The following is a 20,074-nucleotide window of genomic DNA, read 5'->3' as shown; positions in this document are numbered from 1 at the left end:
AGTGTGGAGGTGGTGCCGCCTCCTATGAGACTTTGGCAAGTCTCTAGAGCACTCATGAAGCCCAGAGGCGCATGGCCTGTATAAGGCGCCAACCCGCTATAGAACAACCCAATTTTCTTTATTTGATTTGATTTGACTTTTGGTTTATTTGATTTGATTTAATTTTTTGTTTTTGGAGAAAGTTATGTGGATAATAAGTTTGTTTAACTTGTGGATTTGGTTAAAAGAGTTTAACTCTACCATGATTCATTAAGTTCCTACTTATTTATCCTAGGTGCGGTTAAAACCTTCGGGTACCACATCGATGCATACTTTCAATCTCATTTATACTATTGTTTGTAACATGTGGGGGATTGTTGTAATATATGTGTTACAAACAAATTGTTTTCTTCTTTTCTTTCTTCATAAACCTTTTTATTCCTTGTTTGATATTTGCTAGTGGTTTTTTTGAGAAATAATTTTTGTGACAGTTTGGTCATTAAGGGCATTGAGTTTCTCCATGCGTTTTGACCCTTAGTCATCAAATCTATTGATTTTCACTTTTATTGTTTCTAACCGTTGGCCATTAACAATTTCATGGGTTTTAATTGTTCAACAGTTTTGACCTTTAGCATTAACAAGGTCTAAAGGTATTTGGCTTTTATGGTTTCCAAGCATTTTTGACCGTTTGGTCAAGAAGTCATTCAAGGCTTTGGATATTAAAAGATTCTCTTTAAGAAGGAAACCGTGAGCTTCATTTCTATATATTAAGCCAACCTTCTTGTCAATAAAATATATAAAAAATACAAAAAAGAGCACTTGAGATATATCTATATATTTTTATATATTTTACCTCTATATTTTCAATTATGGAACTGTTATTCTACAAAAAAAGATTTGGGTTGTTCTATTAGTCTTCGTTCTTAGAAGTGCGTCCTTAACGAAAGTAGACGCTATAGTCTAATCCTGGGAGGTTGCGTGTCAAAGGATCCGATCGCACCGAGTTATACACTCTGGGAGGCACGAATCAACCTTTAAGGACAACGCTCTTGCGTGATTCTATAGCACATTGTGAGATCTTTCCATACTCTACTTTTCATCTCTTGTATTTTATTTATTTTATTGTTAATTTTTAGATTGTAATGATTTTATATCAATGAGAATTTGTACACCATCCAAAATTATTTCCAACAAGGTAATGCTTCTCTGGGTTTTGTAGAACTAAATGGAGTAAGAGTTGCTGATGTTTCTTTGGATTCTGAAGAACTAAATGTAGATGTTGATGTTTCTGACTTTTATTGCAGAATCTGCTGTAAGTTTATTTCTTAGCCCGCGTCAAGAGTTAACGTTCAAATAGAATAAATAATCTTAAAGCAGATTCTGCAATAAGCGTTAGAAGCAGGTTTGGCAATATTACTGTAGCTATTTGTCTTGAGTATCATGAGCTTGCTTGTGCATATGATTTGACAAGTGTTTATTTCCTGTGCAACACATTGCATGTGTACATGACAATATATGGTTGTCTTCACCTTAGAATTGGGATGCCTGTCAAAAAGCAAAGACCAAATGAGGTGGGCTGTCCGTTGAAACATAGTCATGTAGTTTTTCTGGTTGGTTAACGGCATTTGTGGTTTCCTGAAACTACAGCAGCATTGTGCCTTTGGGAATTCCTTTCAAATACACTCTATGGTAATAAGATGTCTATAAAAGTTTATAGGGGTTTGATGGGCATGTATGAAATGCTGGGTTTGGTACTGACATATGTGATGGTTATAAGATGAGAAACACAGAACTTATGTTGAATTGTAAACAAATGAACATTACAAATACACTCTATGGTAGTAAGATGTCTATAAAAGTCTATAGGGGTTTGATGGGCATGTATGAAATGTTGGGTCTGGTACTGACATATATATGATGGTTATGAGATGAGAAACACAAAACTTATCTTGAATTGTAAACAAATGAACATTATTGATGTTTTTCTATCTAAGACACTGTTAATAGGTTAGAAGAAGGGGTGGCTGCCAACCGACAACCACCCTTTGGGGAAGGGGTGGGTTCGCGGCCTCTAGGGTGGCGTGTAGCCCTCCCATGGGCTAGCTAGGGGTGGTTCCCAGGCCACCCTTTCTTTTTATTAAAAAAATAAGTAATTTTTAAGTTTTATATATTTATTTATTTTTATTAAGAGAATCAGGGTATTATATGAATTTAATAATAAAAAAGGGCATTTTTGATACACTTTGGTAGTTTGATGTATCACTTTAGAATACTTGTCACTTCATAGGCTATTTTAAAAACGGTTGTTAGTTTAGGGATTTGTTTTAAAAACAAAATTCACAATTAGTGAGAGGTCCCTCTAGTTGAGATACTCTATTAGCTGATTGTTGGAGACTTGGAGTATGATTAGAAGTACATGTTTCAATATGTATGTCTTTGTACTAGTTATTTGTATTGTTGGACGATGAGACCAAGAGTTTGTAGTTTCTAAGTATATTGGACCTAGATTGTGCTACTAGGAGAATATGTCTTAGAGACGAATTGGGATTTTTGATTTACTGTGTTTGACAATTATGGAGTACTTTAACAAGAAAATGTATTTTGTTATTAAGTTTTGTTGGATTATTTATAGATCTCTAATTGATGTTATGTAAGTAATTTGGTAGTATAAATAATTGGTTCTTGGATAAAATAGAATTGTAAGAAAATGTTACAATTAGCTTGAATGTTAGTTCTAAGTATAAATATTATTTATTCTTCAATACTCTTTACCTTTGGACAGCTTTGTTTGTTTTTCCTAATTTGCTTAGTTTTCAAGGTTGTTATTTTTTGTCTCTTTCTAGCTAGGTGTTTCTTTTGTATAATTTCTATGTATCTGGGCTTCACTTTCGCTTTTTAATGATAGTGCGATTACTTGTAAAAAAGTATATAAATTCTTAGTGGGCATATGTCTTGCCTTTGGCTTGGGGCGTGACAATTAATCCAAATTCTTTTTCTAACTGTGACAATATCATTAACTAGGTGAAGGTCAGAGAGGAATCAATGACAGAAACCGTTGTGACCCTTGTCATCAACGAGCTTGTTCAATTGATCACTCATGAATCAAAACTGTTAAGAGGTGTCTACCAGGAAGTTACTGGAGAGCATCCAATGTTTTCTCAAAGACGCAGATAAAAGAGACCTCCAAGATGGCATCATAATGTGGGTGAAACAAGTGAGAGAAGCAGCCTATCATATAGAAGACATCATAGATGAATACGTTTTTCACATGGCACAATGTTGTCATTTGCAAGGTTTTATTGCTTCCCTCCATAAAATTGGCTGCTTATTTAAAAAAACTAAAACCACATCACGACATAGCTACCAAGATTCAAGATATCAAAATGTCAATTCGTGAAATCAAGGAACGAAGTGAAAGATATGGTTTTAATTCCTCAGAGAAAGGATCAAGTAGTAGTGCAACCAGTGTTACATGGCATGACCCTCGATTGGGTTCACTTTTCATTGAGGAAGATAAAGTTGTAGGCATTGAGTTTATGAGGGATGAACTCATAAGCTGGATGGTTGGGGGTGCATCTAAACTCTATGTGATTTCAGTGGTAGGCATGGGTGGAATTAGTAAGATAACTCTTGCAAAGAAAGTATATGAGAATGAATTAGTGAAAGGACATTTTGGCTGCCGTGTTTGGATCACGGTGTCCCAGTCATACAATGTGCAGAAGATACTCATGTCCATGTCAAAGCAAATCTACCAAGCAAAAGAAACTATTCCTGGGCAAATAGACATGACAGACGAGATTGTACTAATTAGCCAGCTGAGGAAATGTTTACACCAAAAGAGGTATGTTGTGGTCTTTGATGATGTTTGGAAGATAGAGTTTTGGGAAATTGTGAAACATGCTTTACCATGCAATGATAGAGGCAGCATGATTATCTTCACAACATGCTGTGATCTCATTGGTGTATCTTGTAAAGAATCATTATTCAATCAGGTCCACAAGCTATAACCTTTGTCTCAAGACAAGGCTTCAGAATTGTTTTGTAGAAAGGCATTCTAGTCCGAGTTTCAAAGGTGTTGTTCCAGAGAGTTGGTGAGACTGTCGATGGACATTGTCAAAAAATGTGAAGGCCTGCCTGCCACTCGCAATTGTTGCCATAGGTGGTCTTCTATCAACAAAGGAGAAGGTGCCATTAGAATGGCAAAATTTGCATGATAGCTTCAGTTTTTAGCTAGAAAGTAATCCACACCTTACAAGTATAACAAAAATTCTCTCTCTCAGTTATCATGATCTTCCGCCTTACCTAAAGTCTTGCTACTTATACTTTAGGTATGTTTCCGGAGGACTACTCAATCACTAGTGCAAGATTACTTTGGCTATGGGTAGGTGAGGACTTTATGAATGGAAAGAAGGGAAAAGCATTGGAAGAAGTAGCGGAAGAATACTTGATGGATCTCATCCACAGAAACTTGGTTCAAGTTTCATTTGGGGAACTTGATTATGAGAAAGACAAAAAGCACTGAATCCATGATTTGTTGCCTGAAATCATCGTATTGAAGTTTGGAGAGTTGAACTTCTCTCAAGTTCTAAAAGCAGGTGACACCACTTCCCCTGGAAAAAGTCGGTGCCTATCAATCCATTGTGCTAGAGAAGATTTTTTTAGACAAGATAGTATTCTCGGGTTCGTTTTGTTTTTCTTTTCAGCATTAATGTAATGCCCAGGTCTTTCATGGTTAAATTGTTCAAAAAGTTCAAGCTTTTGAAAGTGTTAGATTTTGAAGATGCTCCTAGTGATTGTCTTTCTCAAGAAGTGGAGAATTTATTCCATTTGAAGTACTTAAGTTTGAGGAGAACAAAAGTTAATATACTTCCAAAGTCAATGGGTAGGCTACAAAACCTATAGACTCTGAATGTCATGGAAACCCCAGTGCGTGAGCTACCAATTGAAATATTTAGGCTTTATAAACTGAGACATCTTTTGGCTCATTATCATGACCTTGAAATTGAAAGTAGTTTATATGCAATGAAAGGAGTAAAATTATGTGATGGGGTTGGATGTATAAGGGACTTGCAGACGCTAGCACTTGTAGACGCAAATCATCAAGGTGTTGGTCTATTCACAGAGCTGGGAAAGTTGAGTTAGTTGAGGACGCTTGGCATTTCAAATATGGCAGCAGAAAATGGGAGGGATTTGTGTGCCCCCCTAAATAATATAGTCCAGCTTAAGATTTTGGTTTTAAGCTCAATCAGTGAAGAAGAAATTTTAGATTTACAATCAATTTCATCGCCGCCTCAATTTTTAGAACATGTCTTTCTAAGAGGGCAGTTGAAAAAGTTGCCCAACTGGATTCTTGGGCTTCATAATCTGGTCACATTAGGCTCATGTTTCTCATTTTTAGTGGAAGATCCACTAATTTGTGTCAAGACTTTGCCTAATTTAATTAATCTTACCCTTCGCCAAGGGTATAATGGTGAACGGCTACATTTTGGGGAAGGCGGTTTTCAAAAGCTTAAAAAGGTCAAACTGAAAGAGTTGAACAGATTAAAGATGGTAGAAATAGACAGAGGATCACTACCCATTCGTGAGCAACTAGAGATTGGGCCATGCCCACAAATGAAGGAGGTACCCTCTGGAATCCAGCACCTGAAAAGCTTAAAGATTGTCGACTTCTATGAAATGCAGAGGGAATTTTTGCTACATTTGCATCCAGATAGAGGCAAAGATTATTGGAAAGTCAGGAAGGTAACTATTATCCGTTTCGGCTATAGGATTAAAGGAGAACAATATCAAATATACAAGCTAGGTGAGTCAGACTTGTTAGAGTGTCTGCAAGTGTGAGTGATGCAAGAATATGACAGAGTATAGGCTACAACCACATTGTAGTTCGTTGCTTTTATGATTCTGCAAGGTCTACGAATCTACAATTATCTACCATCTAATTATTCCCCCTTCATCTTTTGTTAGTAGCATTAGGATTATTTACGCTCCTTTATGAATAAGCAGGTAGCTGTATAAGCTGTAAACAAATATCAATTGAATGAAGAGATAATTTTTAAACCATGTGCTTGAGTGAGATGCTTGCTTTTGTTCAAGATGAGATTTCTATGCTTGAGCGGTTTTTGATTTACTTTTTTTTCCCCTGTTTTTGTGTTCCATGCTGAAATGCCATTCTTTTATCAGAAGGTACAAAGAACTTAGTTTTTGACTGTATTTATAAAAGTTATTTTGTAAAAGGTACAGAAAAATACATAGTACAAATCTTCCAAATCTGAAAGGAGTTGCAAATATTAATTGCTTGCGTGCATCCTGGTTCAGTTTTCTTGTGAGCTGATTAGTCTAAGGCTCAGTTTACTTCGACGTAAATTGGCTTCAGTTGGAAAATATTTTCAGGGAAGTCATTTTTCGTGAAAATGTTTTTCACCGAAAATATTTTACGGTGTTTACCGCGCGCACGGAAAATCAATTTTTTCTTTAAATACTTTCATTTATTTATATTAACCTATAAAATATAATTTTTATTCAAAATATAAAAATATTAATGTAAAATAATTTATGTTTGATTGTTAAAATTCGACAAAAACAATCAACCTATTTGAGAATATTTTTAGATTTTCTATTTTTTCAGAAAAAAAAATAGAAAAAGTATTTTGAAAGTACTGTATCTAAAAAGTCCATACATCAATATTACGAATATTCCGCATCTAGGAAGGTTGATATATATGAAAAGGCAAGTAAGTTACTTTTATCTTGCTTGAAAAAAAAAAAAAAAAAAAATTACCATGAATTCTAAAATTCTACCACAAATATTACAATATTTTGGCCAAAGAACTACCATCCAAGTTCATTAGTATCTGACTACATATCGATAATACTACATATAAGTCCCTCTTTCACACTCTCAATTAACATGAGGTTCCCTATGTAATACTCTCCTAGATCTAATATCTTTTAAGATTACAAGCCCAACAGCAAGAACAAATGCAACTGTGGTCGTAACTGTCGAAAGAATTGTTTCATCTATCTACAAACAACATAAAAATAAGCAATAAGCAATAAATCATATATGCATTGTTTCTCTGTGACAAATGATTAACAAATTCCAAAAAATTTAAGTCTCACATGGTGCAATAAGCAGTGCAATAATATGACATGTTGAAAAATGATAGAAGTTCGGCAACCAAGTGCAAAAAGCAGTGCTTGATACTAGAAAAGTCTTTTGATGTATTTTTTAGATCCAACTAAAAAAATGTTATGTCCTGTAATTAGGACGATTTTCAACTTTAACAAATAAAGAAAACTGTAGCTTGATATTTCTTTTAATCTAGGCACACAAAAGACTTTCAGTACAGTTGGATAGCCAAAATTATTCCATCCCAAATAGTCACAATCAATCAAAACACTAGATTATCAATACTATGAACAAACTTAACCAAAAGCTTACAAACAAACTAACCAAAAAGCAGAAACGTGGCTATATAAACTAACAAGCAACTATTAGCATATATATTAAGGGATTTGATTTTAGACATTTGATTGTATTAAAATCTGATATTGATTGTATTCAAATCCCCTAATATATGCTAACAGCAACAACTACAACTTTACAGCATATAGCAGCAGCAACTTGATTTCTCTACTAAAAAACAGAGAGAAACAGAGCAAAAGAAACCTTAACAACCAAGCAGAAAAGACTCAAAAATTGCTTAAACACCCCAGCAAACCACTCCACAACAACCAAAATCAACCCCAGAGAACCTATATATGTTGGAGATCCCACATGAAAGAATGAATGTTAATAGTTTATGATTGATTGGAGTTGCTCTTCGTGTACTTTTGAGTTATGAAGCTAACAACAAACACTTGGAGTCTTGGACAATGATCATTAATTATCACCAAACCATTTTTAAATTGCTAGTAAATTAAGAAGCAAAGACAAAAGTGATCTAAAACCAATGACAAACTGTTAAGATTAGAGTTACATAACAGAGCTCCCTTTGTTGTATAGAGACAAACCAATTAACAATCTCATTGTAAACTCAGATTTTAAATTTATAAACTTTAAAACTGGAATATGAAAGTCAAAAGTAAGTAAAGCATAGGGAAGTTTCATAATTATTAGAATTCAATAGTTTCATAATTATTAGAATTCAATGTTTTTGGTACCATATCTTTAATGTCAATCCTAAGGTGGAACTTCAAGACTAACATGGAGAAGGCAATGTCTTCTTCAGATAATGGGCAAATTATGCTGGTTGGCTTTATTGCAGGGTATGACCAAAAAAGCATATGACTATCCCTTTGGATGTTCATAATCCTGGCTGGGGGACCAGGTGTACGTTAAAGGGTCAATTAATCTCGTAATCTTGCTTTATTGCTAAACTAAATCTCCCTTTTTCAACCAAGACTACATGAATGCTGATGATAGTAAAACGAAAATCCAACCAAAACCTCACATAGCAAAACACCAAGCAAAGAGCCAAGAGCCACCGAAAACCCACCCCAATCTGCCATCACACAACCAAAAAATCAAAAGGAAACAAAAACCCATTCGGTTGAGGTTCATCTCAAAGTCAGAACTTCCAAGAATCAACAACAAAAACAGCCCATAACAACAAAGATTGCAGAAGTTCATATTTTCCAAAATCCACACCCTAGACCCAAAACCAAAACCGCAAATTTGATACATTAATAGGGAAAGAAACCAAATTCAAAATCGCTTCACGATTTCCAGTTGTCCAACAGAGAAAGAAACCAAAATCAAACGAAAATTACCAAGAGAAATTCGTAGATTTGAATCGCTCCATACATACGGTTCAACAAAGAAAGAGAAAGATGAGAGTACCTACGTCGGGTTTGAAGAGTGAAACTCGGCCGAGAGAGAGATGAGCTATGCAGGTGAAGGAGAAGCTGCAGCTGTAGCTGTGCGTGAAGGTGAAGGTGAAGGTGAAGGTGAAGGAGAAGCTGTGCATGAAGGTGAGGAGTCGGGGTTTTTTTTTTCTAATCAGAAAAGCGTTGGGTTTTTTTTGGGTGGAGCAGGGAAAATGGTTTACCAAATTAAAAAGTGGACAACTCTAAATTGGATTTGAGAAATTTCTTTCAACTTACTATATAAAAGTGACATGTATCTATTTTTTAAAACTCATGTGAGATACACATGAGTTTTTAATAAAATTTATTCCAACTTTGTCTCTGCTATTAAAAAAAACATGTGCGTTTCACATGTTCAAAGGACACATGTCACTTTCATATAGTTGGTTGAAAGAAATTCTTCAAACCCAGTTTGAAGGAAAACTTTGTCCTTAAAAAGTGGGAGTGTAAACAATTTTCCTAGAAATGTAAAGGTTTTTTTTTATCAAACCAAAATTATTTTCTATTTGACCACTATTTTACGTCATAGTAAACATCGTAAAAAGTAAAAAATATTTTTTGAAAATTATATTACGTCGAAGTAAAGCCTAAGAGTAATCCGGATGTTCTCACTGCACACTGCAGCTAGACTTCTCGTACTTATTGGACAGAAATTTCCTCCTCCAACGTACTCTCTAAAGCATCATACAAATATGGAAAAGAAAACTAGTTAAGAGTCAATAGAAGAGCAAATCAGAAGCCTATATAATAATACTCTTATGTGTGGTTAAGCTAGCATCACTTGATCACCATATAGTTATGTAAAGCCAAGACTCCCTGTATTTTGTCTGTAACCTTTCCATATTTTTAACTGAAACTGAAGCTAATTTTTCCATCGTTTGGGCTAACCACACAAGTTAAAAACAGAAGCCATCTTACCATCATAGGAAAAGTTAAAAGGCAAGTAGATCCTCTAAATTTCAATGCAGACTGCATATGAAAATATCTTACCTACATCGTTAACCTTTGCATATTTGCATCTATATTGCGTCCAAAACCATCATCCAAACTGTTAAAACAAGCTCGTACTCTAGATTTCAATGTTGACTCATCGGAAAATACTTTACCTAGGTTGTTAAACTTAGAATATTAATTTGCTTCTATATTGCATTCAAAACCATCATAGGAAAAGCTAAGACAAGTAAATCCTCTAAATTCCAATGCAAACTCCATCTGAAAATATCTTACCCATATTGTTAAATAAGTTAATTAAAGTTTATCATATTTTTAGATGACCATGACGTGAAACTAACATTCAAACATCAATTGCTTACCATGCCATGGACAAAACAGCAGCCACCGGCCAAGTCTCCAAATCTTCAACGGTCTTGGAACCACGTTAGTTGGGCCCATACGTCAAGATCACCGTCTCCTTTACGATCAGTAGTGGAAAGAACGCGTGGTTATGCGATGGCTTTTGACTCTTTTGGTTTTGTTTTTTCTTTGTGAAGGACTCGCGTTGTCTCTGCCACCACAAAGCCCAAACCAAACCAAACGGAGCTTGACCTTATTACTTAGCCGACCATTTTTATCTTGTTTGACGGTCAACCGAATAATATTGGACCAGACTTTTGGTTGGTCGAAGGAAAAGAGGAGATTGTAATGCTTATTTGCTGTTGAAGACTATGATAGACCAGAAAAATACAGCTTAGTATTCTCTTTACCCTCTTCCAAATCTTAAATCTCTTGCGTGTATCCTGGTTCAAGTGACTTTTGAAGAATATGAGAGACTAGAAAAATACAGTGTAACACATGGAGCATTCACATAATTGGCTTCAGCAAATTGGCTTTTTGGCTATTTTTAACTAGCAATGTTAAAAAAAGTATTTCACATCTGGCTCAATGAAATGATTAAGGATTTGTTGACTTGCTAATTTGCTGAACGCTGTAGCTTAACAAATCCTTATTTATATTAATAATAAAAGTAATCTTGCTCTTTGGAATAGGAAAAATACATAAATAAATAATATTTTAAATAGAAAAGTGAAAGTAAATAGCTAAAATGTTAAGCCGATGTAGGTCATTTAAAAAAGTGGATAGCTAAATATTTGTTAGGCTGGAAGTAAATGCTCTTAAAAAAATCCTAGCAGCCAGAGAATTCAATCTAGGAGGAAGGAAGGAAGAAACCTCTCCCAACTTTTTTTGTTTTGAATAATATAGTGATGAGACTGTTGATGTTCAGGCTCTACAACAATTATTGTTTGTCTTCTTTCTATATATGTTTTCAATAGTGATCTATGGGGTGAAGTTGTTTTTTTTTTTTTTCAACCTGTCTTTAGTTTTTTATTTGCTTCTTTTCTGGGAGCAAATCATTAACCGATGGTGAAAGAATTATCAAGCATATAGAATAAATATATGTCACTAATGGTATAGGCATCGAAGGAGATTGTGTTTGGGAATGCACTTATAGCAGACATGAAAAAGGCAATAAATACTTTTTAGTTGAGAAAGTTGTGATGTACTGGGCATCAGCCAAAGACATGATTTGCCATAATATGCTGCAGATTTGGAAATTGATTGGGACGGTGACATTCAAAGAATTAAACAAAGAGAGATTAAGTTGTAGCCTCTCAAAAATCTCAAAAGAGTTGCAAACATTAGTTACGTGTATTCTGGTTCAATGGGCTTGTGTGCTGATTAGTCAAGAGCAAGAAATGGTTAAGTGGGAATGAGTTTAATTTCCAAGGAGAATTCCTTAATTGGACAGAAATTTCCTGAGTGGACTAAATTTCTCCAACCCACTCTCTAAGGCATCAATATGGAAAAAGGAAGTAGTTGCATGAGCCACTAGAAGGCCAATAATTCAGAAGCCTATATAATAATACTCTTATCATCACACCACCGTATAGTTGTGTAAAGCCAAGACCCCTTGTTTTGTGTCTCTAACTATTCCATACTTTTAACTGAAACTGAAGCTAATTTCTCCATCGTTTGGGCTACCACACAAGTTAAAAACAGCGGCCGGCCATTTGTCAAACTCAATCGGCCATACCCAAAGTAATTCAAGGTAAAAGCTTCAAATTCCCCTAGTTTCTGCAGTGTTCCTTTTTTAAGCATAGATTTTTTTTTTTCGGGGGTGTGTTGAACATGACTCTTCTTTTTGGGAATTCTTTTCTTTTGCTTTAAAGATTGGATTTTTATATGGGGTTTCTTTTTTTGGTTTGTGGGTGTTCTTGTTTTCATTGTGTTTGCTTGAGAGGGGAAGATTTAAATTGTGGGTGTTCTTGATGCTTTTCTGGGCTTTGTAGAAGTAAATGGAGTAGAAGTTTCTGATGTTTCTGACGCTTATTGCAGAATCTGCTGTAAGATTATTTCTTCTATTTGGACGCCAACTCTTGACGGAAGCTAAGAAGAAGGCTTGGCAATATTATTGCTGCTATTTTGCTCAAGTATCATGGGCTTGCTACTACATATGATGGGAGCTGGCTTAATAGATTTTGAAGTCTAAAGCGACAAACAATAAGGTATGACCTTTTTTTTTTTCTTTTCTCCTTTTATTTTTTTATTTTATTTTACATTATTCTTTCTTGCTTTTTGGCCTTAATGTTTTTTCAAACAACTTGCAAAATTCATATTTGTTATGAGACATTTAATTTCAACAGATGTCATATTTTGTGTTAAGTTACATTTAATTCCTTTTATGTATAATTTAATTTGCACAAAACGAAATTTACTTTATTTTAAAAATCATTTTATTGAACGAACTTAGCCAATTCGTTGGTTTTAAGTTGAGGTGAAATTATGAATTTAGTAATTACTTTAGGAGTACAATTAAATAGGGCTGGCAAAACGGGTAATCGGGTAGACCCGATTAGGACCCGTTAAGACCCGCGACCCGATTACCCGAAACACGAACACGACCCGTTTAGCTAAACGGGTTAGCGGGTTTGACACGATTATAACACGAAAAATATCCGGGTAACCCGACACGACCCGCTTAACCCGTTTAGCATAACCGGGTCATATCGGGTAAACACGACACGACCCGACACGACCCGTTAAAAAAAAAAAAACCTTAATCAAAATTGGAAAAAATAATTTAATAAAGGGATCTCTTAGGCCAAAGAACTAGTCAAATTTATCCTAACCATCCAAGAAAAATAAAAAATTTTAAAAGAGAATGTTTTAATATATAAATAATGATTTAAAATATAATGTTTTAATATATAAACTCACATATAAAAAGTAACGGAAAAACAAGGAATATGCCAGTGAAGTGAAAACTGTGAAGTCGTGAAATGAAGCCGAGAGTGAGTCAGTAAGTGTTAGGGTTAATTTAGTTAGAATTTAGACATAGGCTTTTTTATAAAAAAAATATAATAATAATAATAAAAAAAATAATAAAAAATTAAATGGGTCTGGCGGGTCACCCGAGACCCGCCAGACCCGATTGACCCGTTAGACTCGGTTGACCCGCCAAACCCGATTGACACGCCAGACCCGGTTGACCTGACTGACCCGCCAGACCCATTTATTAAACGTGTCTAGCGGGTCGACCCGCAGACCCGACGGGTCGACCCGCCAGACACGAATTTAATCGTGTCTTAATCGGGTAGACCCGATTAAGACCCGAACCCGATAAGCCCAAACCCAATACCTGTTAACTTCGTGTCGTGTTCGTGTCGGGTTCGTGGGTCGTGTCAAAATTGCCAGCCCTACAATTAAAGTGACTTTCTGTTTTTCTCTTTCTTTTATTTTAAAGTCTTAATATTTTGGATTTCAATTCTTTATGTATATGTTTTGGAATGGATAAGATTTTTGTTGAGCTGCTATAATGATTGGCTATATGAATAAAAAAAGTAATCTGGTTCTCTTTCTTGTTTGGGAATAAGAAAAGTTGACAAAGAAATAATATTTTAAATGAAAAAGTAGGTAGCTTAAATAGAAAAATACAATCCAACTCTTAGAGCATTCCTAATTTTTAAACTTGTGTATTTTAAAAAATACACAAGTTTATAAAGGTTAAAAGTTGGCTAACTTTTTAGTAAAAGAAACTGAGCTGCTCAGAAGAAGAAGAAAAAAACACAAGAAATTGAGCCACTTATAAAGCATTCAGAGTTGTCATTGTGGCTTGTGTACTGTTGTTAAGGGTGGTGAAGGATTGGGAACTGGGAAGAAATGGGGTGTTTTGAAAGAATTTGTAGGAAGTTTGCTTGGAGGGGGATTTATTCAGCTGAGCTGATCATTTCCGTAGCTCAATTGAGGACTTCTTCTATCATCAATTATCTACCATCTAATTATTCCACCTTCATCATCTGTTAGTAGTATTAGGATTATTTACGCTCCTTTACGAATAAGCAGATTGCTCAATAAGCTGTAATGTACTCCCGAAAATATCAATTGAGTGAAGAGTTATAATTTTTATACTATGTGCTTGAGTAAGATGCTTGCTTTTTTGTTCAGACTTGCTGTTATGGTTTCTGTGCAGGCTGCTTGTTCTATTTCTACCTTGCTCTTCTTCTTGAAGGCTGTTTTCCTTTTTGGAGAGGTTTTTTAGTGTTGCTAATGGTGTTGAGTAGTGCTTTCTGTTCTCTGTTTCTGCAGTTGGTTTGGTTTGTTATTTGGTTTTAGACCCTGTGTGGTTGTTTTGCCGCAGGTTTGGTTTTGTTTGTTGTTTCTTTGTAGAACAGTCCTGTTTTGGACTTCTTTTGGTAGTGTTGGCTTGCCAATTGTATGTTGTATGCATTTGGCTTGCTTGGAGTATGCTTGAAGCCCTGCGTGGCTAAGTTTTAGACATTTTGAGAAGGCTTGTAATTGGAATATCTTTGTAGTTTGGATTGTTTGTTTTTGAATGAAATTCCTTATTCATCAAAGAAAAAAAAAAAAAGAAAGATGCTTGCTTTTGTTTGAGATGAGATTTCTATGGTTGAGGTGTTTTTGTGTTCCATGCTGAGATGTCATTCTTTTATTGGAAGGCAGAAAGAACTTAGTTTGTAACGGTCTTTATAGAAGTTATTTCCTTTTCTTTCGGGTCTCTGTCACCTCAAAGCACAAACCAAACGGAATCATGACCTGTGTAGCCGACCCTTTTTTCCTTGTTTGGTGGCCTACTGAATAATGGACCAGCCTTTTCCTTGTTTGTCAGAGGAAAAGTGGAGGTTGTATGCTTAATTTGCTTTTGAAGAGTATGATAGACCAGAAAAATACAGCATGCTATTCTTCAAAGTTACCCTCTTCCAAATCTCAAAAGAGTTGGCAAACATTAAATTGTTTGCGTATATAGACCCCTGTTTTTGTGCCTATAACTTTTCCATACTTCTAACTGAAACTGAAGCTAATTTCTCCATCGTTTGGGCTACAGCACAAGTTAAAAACAGAAGCCATCTCACCACCCGCAAGCTACCTTCCTCTGCCAACATTTTTGTCAAACTCAATGCAGCCATACCCAACGTAATTCAAGGTAAAAGCTTCAAATTCCTCTAGTTTCTGCAACGTTCTTTTGAGCATAGATATTTTTTTTTGTTTTGGGTGTCTTGAGCGTGACTCTTCTTTCTGGGCATTCTTTTCTTTTGCTTTAAAGATTGGATTTTTATGTGGGTTTGGTTTGTGGGTATTCATGTTTTCGTTGGGTTTGCTTAAGAGGGGAAGATTTAGATTGTGGGTGTTTTGAGTTTATGAGAAGTAGTTGGAAGAAGGAAATATGAATGACATAATACTGGTGAATAAAGGATGAAAAATAGTTGAATAAAATGGTCAAAGTGATTCTTACAATAGGGGGAAGTGATACTTCTCTGGTCTTCGTAGAACTAAATGGAGTAGAATTTTTTGATGTTTGTTTGTTGCAGAATCTGAACGCTTAACTCTTGACGCAGGCTAAGATGCAGGTTTGACAATATGGTTGTCTCCGCCTTAGAATTGGTATGCCTGTCAAAAGCAGAGACCAAATGTGTGACTGCTGAAATAGAGTCATGTAGTTTATAGGGGTTTGATGGGCATGTATAAAATGCTGGGTCTGGTAATTAAAGAATGAGACTTCCATTGGCTGGTGAGTTTCCAACCTAAGCTACAAATTGAAATGTTACCACAACCATTTACACTTTAAATTGTGTTCCTTGTTATTTTTTAACATCTATTTATTTGATATTTTAATTTTTAATCACTAAAAATAGTTTGATACTAATCTATGTTCCAACAAGGATCTAGCAAGTGTAATTAGACTTGGGCCATCACCGAGTGTTAGTATTTTTGTTTCCTCAATTCGGTTCCAAAATGCAGAGGCTATTGTTCACGGGCTCAAACACTGATATAAAATGCTCAAAATCAAACCTCCATAGTTCATAATGTAGATTCATGTGTCGTGAACGTCCCTGCAAAGTTTCAGCTCAATCGGACCACAAACACCCATTGATCGAAGCTGTTGATCAAGGACCGATGGAATTTTCAAATTGTTGATGATTGCTGATTTTCACCCTTTGTAGTCCCTGTCCAGACAGGTCCTCCCCCTATCCAGACAGCAGTTTCAGAAACTCTGTTTCTGCTCCACTACCCTGCCCGGATATATATATCATTATAGAAGAGAGAGTCACGAATTTTAGAACCCTAGAATTTGTGTGAGGCTGTGCTTGAGTGATTATTTTGTTGTGAGCCAAATTGATTCCTCTTAGAGGATTTTTGTTAGTTTTGATTATGTGCTTAATTGAAGTCTATCGGAAAGGTCGGATAAAGGAGAATCACGTTGGAGAAAATTGTGAGCGAGGAGACAAGTTGGAAGCTTGTCGATCTTACAAAGCCAAGGTCTTGCAAAGGATTGTAAGTGCTCCTAGTGTCTATAATCTCTGTATAATCTTTTGATAGTGATTTCTTAGGTTTAGCTGCCCCGGAGAGGTTTTACTTTTAGAACATTTTCTAAAAGATTTTTTCTTCGTCACCAAAATCTTTGTGTTTGATTTTACTTGTTTTTTGTGGTTGTTTGCTTAGATTTAAATATCCGTTAATTCCGCATAAAATTGTTATATTTTCTCTCTTAAGCATCTTTCACATAGGATCTCTTATAATAAAAGCTTAATTATTCTAGGGATTTTGATGTCATATGTAACGGGTCATGTGGGCTTTGAAAGTAAGGTGTTATAATGCATAGTTTATTAAGTACAAAAAAATGTAACTTGTATGTCACAATATGATATTAGAGTATTTCATAGAAGAATAATATTTTTGATGTATTTCCCCATAAATTGGAAATATTAGAATGAGATTACTCAAAACAATATTACATTATAATATAATTGCAGGTTTAATAACCAGGATGAGGAACTTGAAATGCATTCTAATGTACAAATTTTTTTTCCTTATTTCTCTTTTTCCACTTGTTCTTATTGGTTCCTTGGTTTGACAACAAATCTTTAGTTCATGGCGGGGGAAGCAGATCACTGATGTTGTTCAAAATCTATTTCTCTGATTTCATGAACCACGAAACAATTGCAATTTTCGTTATACTCTGTTATGTGGCACAAATCATACAACAAGGGAAAGTAAGACGTAATCATGCAGTTGAAGGGCTCTTGGAATAAGAGGATATCTCCTTAGTAGAATTCTAGAGTAAAAGGGTGTCTGCTCAACAGTTACTAGGAGTAGTAGTTATCAATATATGTAGTCGTAATTCATCTAGTTTGTTCTTATTGTAATGCTTATGGGATTGGAATCGACGAATCATATTATCAAGTATTACTATTATAGTTATTCAGTTTTTTGGGAGATTGACATAGCGAAATCGATAAATCAAAAATGTGAAAAGAGAAACTGTGTTCTAAATACACAAAATCAGCACACACATTGAGAAAGAAAATTGATAATGTTACTCACAAGTCACAGCAAAAGATCTGATTATGCCAATACAATTGAACCAAATTTACAGTGTAGTATTCTCTTTACCCTCTAAAAAATCTCGAAAGAGTTGCAAACATTAGTTGCGTGTATTCTGGTTCAATTGACTTGTGTGATGGTTAGTCAAGAGCAAGAAATGGTCAAGTGGGAATGAGTTTAATTTCCAAGGAGCAAGAAATGGTCAAGTGGGAATGAGTTTAATTTCCAAGGAGAATTCCTTAATTGGACAGAAATTTCCTGAGTGGACTAAATTTCTCCAACCCACTCTCTAAGGCATCATAGGAATATGGAAAAAGGAAACTAGTTGCGTGAGCCACTACAAGGTAAATCAGAAGCCTATATACTAATACTCTTATCATCACACCACCATATATATATATATATATATATATAGTTGTGTAAAGCCAAGACCCCCTGTTTTTTGTCTCTAACTTTTCCATACTTTCTAACTGAAACTGAAGCTAATTTCTCCATCGTTTGGGCTAACCACACAAGTTAAAAATAGCAGCCATTTGTCAAACTCAATGCAGCCATACCCAAAGTAATTCAACGTAGAAGCTTCAAATTCCCCTAGTTTCTGAATTATTCTTTTTTTAAGCATAGATTTTTTATTTATTTTTTATTTATTTTTTATTTTTTATTTTTTTATTTTTTGGGTTTGTTGAACAGGACTCTTCTCTTTGGGAATTCTTTTCTTTTGCATTAAAGATTGGATTTTTATATGGGGTTTCCGCTTTTGGTTTGTGGGTGTTCTTGTTTTCATTGGGTTTGCTTATCTGGGCTTTGTAGAAGTAAAAGGGTAGAAGTTTCTAATCGAAAGATTTGATGTCGAATCAAAGCGCTAAGAAGAACAACTGCAAAAGACACAAGGAAAAACTATTATACATGAGAATGCATTGCAAGCTCCTCACCATGATTAAACATTGTCTACTCAAGATGCCAGTTTAGCCAAATACATAACCCTTTTTTTAAAAGCATTTCAGCGTTGTTTTAACATTTTAGTCTCTGTAGTTATACTATAATTAATCCAATGTTATTTTAAGGAAATTTTGTTCTATTATAATGAATTGGATAATGGATGGTGCGAGTTTGAAGGTCATGAATATTTTCAATTTATGGGGAAATATATCATAAGTATTACTCTTTTACAAAAATACTCCAATGTCCTATTGTGGCATACAAGTAACAGTTTCTTATACTAAATAAACTATCCGTTATAACACATTGGTTTCAAAGCCCTCAAAATGGTTACATATGAGAATAAACCACCCCAAAGAATTAGTCTTTTAATTATAAAAGGTCATTTGTGTTGGCCCAAGTCTAATTACCACTGCTAGATCCTTGTTGTAACATAGATTAGAATCAAACTCTTTTTAGTGATGACAGATTAAAATATCAAATAAATAGAAGTATGATAAGTGCTAGAATATTCATATTTTCAGCCCTTAACTTGCATGTTTTAATCCTTTGGTTTTGGTTAATTAAGACATTTTACTGCATTTTTGTATTTTCTTTGTTTTATAGGCTTTTGGAAGAAAAGAAAACATTTCTGGAAAAATTCCAAGCTTAAAGGGGCAAATTGGGAAGACCTAGAGGATATGGTTAAGCTTAACCAATCATGGTTAAAGTTTAATCAAATAAAGGAAATGATTAATTCGGAATTTCTCAATTTGAAGTCAAATCGGATTGGATGCAAAATTGGATTCTGAATACGTCTCGGTATTTTGACCATAACTTTCATCTCCGATATCCGATTGAGGTGATTCAAGCGGAATTGGAAAGCTAACTCAAACTACTACAATTCATTGTGAAATAGCATTTTCCCAATTCGGAGCGCCGCAAGGCCAAAATCACGCCGCAAGATAGGACCGCAATTCTGGGCGAATCCTATTCCGATTTGGGCTTAGGTTTTCTTTATCCTAATTGGGCTTGGACTTAAATCTCCGAAATTTTTAGGATTACTAGGGCTTCTAGGGCTCTCCTAAGCCATATAAATAGACCTCTAAGCCTCACAATTGGAAGAGGCTGTTTTAAGCTGAATTACGACGTATTGCCGTGGGGAAGCTTTTGCTTTGTTTTCCATTGTAAGTTTTATTCTTTCGATGATGACAATTCAATTGGTGATTATTTTTGTTATCATGAGAGGCTAAATCTTTCAACTAAGGTTGAAGATGAAGCTTCGTCATTGACAAACTCATGTATTCTCGTATTTTGTTTATACAATTTTGACTTCGAATAAGGATGTTGTAGATTTTCATTCAATTGCTTGATTTATATCTTTTAATTGAATGTGATGAACTATTATGTGTTGGAGTTGGATATTTGATGTGTTTCATCCTTCGGATACATCAAATCATTTGATTGAAAT

General features: G+C 34.9%; 1 pseudogene; it reads left to right on the top strand.

Moving 5' to 3' along the window:
- Positions 1-3,021: 3,021 nt before the first annotated feature.
- Positions 3,022-20,074, top strand: part of LOC132171612 (disease resistance protein RPM1-like) — a 32,683-nt pseudogene continuing 15,630 nt past the window's right edge.

Source organism: Corylus avellana, chromosome 1 (assembly GCF_965113065.1).
Source record: "Corylus avellana chromosome 1, dhCorAvel1.hap1.2, whole genome shotgun sequence".
Classification (NCBI taxonomy): Eukaryota; Viridiplantae; Streptophyta; class Magnoliopsida; order Fagales; family Betulaceae; genus Corylus; species Corylus avellana.
This window is presented reverse-complemented; position numbering and strand designations above follow the sequence as displayed.